At 41.1% G+C, this 5550-nt stretch overlaps 1 non-coding gene across 1 annotated transcript; it reads left to right on the plus strand.

Annotated features, from left to right (window-relative positions):
• Positions 1 to 2448: 2448 nt before the first annotated feature.
• LOC121998947 lies at positions 2449 to 2554 on the plus strand. Its single transcript, XR_006116727.1, has one exon. It is a non-coding gene; the product is annotated as a small nucleolar RNA R71 (small nucleolar RNA).
• Positions 2555 to 5550: the final 2996 nt, after the last annotated feature.

The following is a 5550-nucleotide window of genomic DNA, read 5'->3' on the forward strand; positions in this document are numbered from 1 at the left end:
TGGCGGACATGGCTTGGATCTGGCCGTGTATTGGGGACACGACTTGAACAGCTCCACTCCACACGGGTTGTGTAGATCTACACGGCCTCTCCCTTCTCCCTCTTGGGTTAGCTCACACGGCCGTGTGTGAGACACGACCTCTTCCTTCTCCTCCTCGGGAGGCTTTGCACAGGCGTGTTGGATGACACGGCCAATGCGCATTCCTCCGCTAGATCTTCACACGACCGTGTGTGGGACACGGCCGGGCTTGTTTCCTCCACTGGAATCTTCACACGGCCGTGTCTGGGACACGGCCGAGCATGTTTTCTTCTCTGGAGATCCTACATGGTCGTGTCTTGAAGACACGGCCCTAGCATCCCCCTTATCTGCAACATATGTCTGGTCGTGTATGGCACACGACCAAACTCTATTTTGCTCCAAATGATGATTTTTCTCCTTCCTTGCTTCTCCAACACTTCCATGCCCATGAAGAAGTCATGGCTAGCTCATGGAAGTGAAATTTCAACCTGAAATCAAAGTGAAAACAAAGTAAAAACACTACTAATGAAAAATAGAAATATAAAATGCACTAACTAAAAGAACCCTTGGGTTGCCTCCCAAGAAGCGTTTGTTTAAGGTCTTTAGCTCGACTAATCTAATCATTCTTCTCTTTTTCTTACCCTAGGAGGGCAGACATATTTTTCATTTTTGTTGGGAGGCCTTCTCCCAACATCTTCCACCACATTGTTCTCTTCATTTGGTGGCCTCTCATGAGGATGGAAATTTCATTCCTCAAGTTTGTAAATGCTTGCCCTGCTACAAGCATTTAAAAGAGAAAAGACATGGTTAGAGGCATTAGATAGATCATATTCCAACCATTTCTTACCAATTACCAAAGAAAGTTTATGATTTTTAACATTTATAATAGATCCAGCTGTAGCAAGGAATGGTCTTCCTAATATGATAGGAATTTTCAGATCCTCCTCCATGTCTAACACAACAAAATCTGTGGGAATTATGCTCCCACCTACCTCTACTGTCACGTCTTCAACAATACCCATAGGGTACCTACAGGAATGATCAGCTAGTTGCATTGTCATAGTAGTAAGCTTAAAGTTTTTGAGACATAATTTATTACAAATGGAATAAGGAATGAGGGTAACACTTGCCCCCAAATTACAAAAAACTTTCTCAATGAATTCAGCTCCTATGTTGCAAGGAATATAAAAGCTTCCTGGATCCTTCAACTTTGGGGAAGTGTTCTTCTCAAAAAGAGCACTACATTCATCTGTAAGTGCTATAGTCTCTATGTCTCCTCTTCTTCTTTTGCTAGACATGATGTCCTTCAAGAATTTGGCAAACTTGGGCATTTGTAATATTGCATCAATAAGAGGTACTTCAACACATATTTCTTTGACTTTGTCCAAAAATCTGCCAAACTCTTCATCCTTCTTTAGCATCACTAATCTTTGAGGAAAAGGGATTACTTGACTCTGTGGATTAGGTGGAAGAGTCTCTTCAACCTTAATGGTACTCTCCTTATTTTCTTGAATCTGATTTGGTTCAAGTGCTGGAGGAGAGAGCTCTTCTTCAACTTTCATCCCTTTTGGAGCAGTCACTTGAGGATTCCCCAAGGTCCGTCCGCTCCTAAGTTTGATGTGATTGCAATGCTCGATTGGATTTACATCGGGTTTTCCAGGAAATTGCCCTAGTGCTCTTGAAGATGATGAGGCTAGCTGGGTAATTTAGCTATCTTGAATCTTTTGATACTTTTCAGAATTATCCATTCTCTAGGTCAACTTCAAAATATCTTACTTCATTTCATTTTGATTAGAGATAATTTCCTCAAGCATCTTTTCGATTTTAGAAAATTGATAGCCTTGAGAAGATTGTTGTTGTTGCTGAAAACTTTGTTAGCCGGATTGGAAACTTTGTTTGCCTCCCATGGGTGGTCCCTGTTCTTCATTATTTCTATAGGAAAAATTTGGATGATTCTTCCACCTAGGGTTATATGTGTTGGAATATGGATTGTTCTGCCTTTGATTAAAACTCATGATAGCGTCACATTGCTCTAATTGATTTATCTGTGCAGATATAGCTCCCAAAGAACATGAGTCTTGTGAATGATCAGAACTACCACATGTTTCACAAAAACATACTATGGCATTGATTGTATTAGTGTTAGTCCCCATACTTTCCAGCTTCTTTGTGAGAGCATCCAACTTTGCAGACATTAGAGTGACCGCATCAACATCAAATTTCCCTGATGCTTTAGTTGGGTTTGAATAAGAATAGTCACCATTCCTCTCATTTTCCCATTGATGATGATTTTGTGCTACACTTTCAATTATTTCCTTAGCTTCATCTAGACTTTTGTTCACGAGTGCCCCTCCAGCAGCTGAATCAAGGGACACCTTGGTATGATAATTGATGCCATTATAGAATGTGTGTAACACTAATCACCTCTCCAAACCATGATGTGGGCATTGTCTGAGCATATTGTTGTATCTATCCCAAGCTTCAAATAAAGATTCTGAGTCAGCTTGTTTGAAACTTGCAATGAGATTTCTCATATAAGCCGGTTTACTAGGCGGATAGAATTTATCCAAAAATTGTTGCTCGCATTGCTCCCATGTGATGATGCTATTTGGAGCTAAAGAGTTTAACCATTGCTTAGCTCTATCTCTTAAAAAAAACCCAAATAATAATAAGCACACTACTTCAGAAGGAACACCATTCATTTTCATTGGGTCGCATATCTCATAGAAGACCTCCAAATGTTGATTTGGGTCCTCATGCGGTCCTCCACCAAACTGATTTTGCTGCACCATAGAAATAATAGCAGGTTTGATCTCAAAATTGTTTACTTCAACTTAAGGTCTTGAAATGCTAGATCGAAACCCCCTAGCATAAGGTGCTGCATAATCCTTTAGTGGTATATTTTCCATGCTAGAATATTCTTGTTTTGTTTGTTGTCTTTGCGAAGTTCTTCTTCTATGAAATGTTCTGTCTATCTCGGGGTCTAGAGGAAGAAGTTCTCCTACAAAGTTAGATCTTCGTATACACAAGAACAAGATCGCAAGATATATATGCTCAAAAGATAAAGAAGAAAGAACTAAATCAAAAGAAAAACAGAGAAAAATTAGACTAGAATGTTAGAAATCAAGAATGCAGAATTAGAATTGCAACAAAAAGAATTGACAAGAATGTTATACAAGAAAAGAAAAACTTATGAAAACAGAATTCTAAAAATTAGATTCAACTATGCAAATGAAAAAAAGAAAGTTATGTTTAGTCTAACTCAATTGATAATCTCTAATGTTATAGCGCAGTCCCCGGCAACGGCGCCAAAAACTTGGTGACGTTTCGTAAGTATACGAAAATGTCATAAGTAATAATAAAAGATATCATATCCATAGGGACTGGAATAACCATTAAAGATTTCTAAACGTGAATTAGCTAAACAACTAATCAATTGGTTTTCAGAAACTAAATGCAACTAATGAAAAGAAAACATAGGAATATAAAGAAATAGAAACAAGAATAAGGGCTATGATAAAGGGATGTTCTAGGAGTTTTGATTTCTTTGTAAGGTTAATCAATGTAAATGATCTACTAAATCTCATTCCTCAATTGTCCATCATTTGTAGAAGGTTGTCGGTTCTCTCTTGCAATAGACAACCGGCCTAGGACTGAAATCTATACCTAAATGTGATCAATTAGGAATGAATCTATGTTGTCCTTACACGGGCTTGCCTGTCACGTTCGTCCCTCGGATAATCAACATAAGAATTCATCACTCCTCAACTGCATCAAGATATAAAACATGAACACATACAATCTATCCTACCCCCTTGAATGACCTTATTTCACCCTCAAGTTCATCCCTCAAACGTCCTTACACGGGCTTGTCTGTCATGAACGTCCCTCGAAAAATCGAATGAGAGATTATCTCTACAAGATCCACAAGGTATTCAAACATTCAATCAAGAATGGAAATTAGGTCCAAATCACAACAATCCACACAAGATTGAATAGGTACAAACAGGATAAAATCATAGAAATAGGAAATTGGCAAATCCACAAGAGTTTTACATCAATTCAATCTTAAAAATACTCCCTCCATCCTAGAACAAATAGATCTAATCCATAAAACGAGGAAGGAAATCCGAAAAGGGAAAGATTACAAGTATTCTTGATCCCCAAATCCAAGAAAAGAGAGAGAAAGCTTATCTACGATGAAGAACGGTCTTCGGATCCAATCCTCGATTCCGGAGTCGATACGTTGAAGATATGCCCTTGAATCGCCGGAAAATCCCTCCAAGATGAAGAGAAATCACCCAAATCTTGCCCTCTCCCAAAGGAGAGAAGATCCCCTATCAAATCATAAAGAAGTCTTTATATAGAAGAGGGGTTTGGGCACCACACGGCTCCGAGACACCGTCGTGTGAAGCTCGCACGGCCTGTGCTACTCCCCTCTCTGCTCAACTCACACGGTCGTGTGTGAGACATGACCGTGGTATGCTTTGCCATGCTCCCCTTTGCACGGTCATGTAGATCTACGCCACCTGCTCTGCCTCCTGCTCTGGAACCCCTGCACGGCCGTGTGGTGCACACGGCCAGGGCTTGCTTGGCCTCTGGAAATGTTGCATGACTGTGTAGATCTACACGGCCATGTACTGCTTCGGCTCTAGAGGGCTTGCACGGTCGTGTGGTGCACACGGCCAGGGCTCACTTTGCTTTGAACCTGGCACGACCGTGTGATGCACACATGGCCATGGCCACTTCCTCCTCTACTTCAGCCACACGGGTGGTGATCACCACACGGCCTGGGCAACCCTCCATGTTAGGGTCGTGTGGCACTCAAGCCTCTTCCTTCATCCATTGTAATTTTTGCCTCGGACATTAATTCCTCTCCAAAATCGATTCCTGCGTACATAAAATGCACAAAAGTAGATCTCTGAAAAAAAAAGAGTAAATATGCTAAAAGCAAAGCTGGAAGTATGAAAATGCATAGATAAAGCATGTGCAAAGTATGTGAATGTGCGTCAAAATATGCTAAACAAGAGTATACAATCTACGTACATCAATTAGCTATCACCCGAGGAATGCTAATGTGGTTGCCAATGCACTCAACAGGAAGTCTAGAGGGACTTTGGCTTGCCACCGAGCTTCAGTCATGGACTTGATTCAGGGTTTCTCCATGTTGGGCCTTGAGGAGCAGGGACAGACATATTACTATAGTTGCTCATTTGTCGATCAGGATGAGGATCCGAGAGGCCCAGGCCGGTAATCAGCATTTTCAGTTCATTGGTAGCCAGATAGCTTCCTGACAACAGACAGGGTTCAACTGAGATGATGCGGGTATTATATTTTCGAGGTCGATTATACGTACCTCCATCTCACCCGGTCAAGGAGGAGTTACTTCAGGAGGCTCATCGCTCCCGCTTTGCTATCCACCCAGGCGGGACCCGCATGTATCGAGATTTGAGACGTTCCTACTAGTGGAATGGCATGAAGAAAGACATCGTGAAATTCGTAGCTAGATGTCTTGTCTGTCAGCAGGTGAAG

The sequence above is a fragment of the Zingiber officinale genome, chromosome 6A (genome assembly GCF_018446385.1).
Source record: "Zingiber officinale cultivar Zhangliang chromosome 6A, Zo_v1.1, whole genome shotgun sequence".
Classification (NCBI taxonomy): Eukaryota; Viridiplantae; Streptophyta; class Magnoliopsida; order Zingiberales; family Zingiberaceae; genus Zingiber; species Zingiber officinale.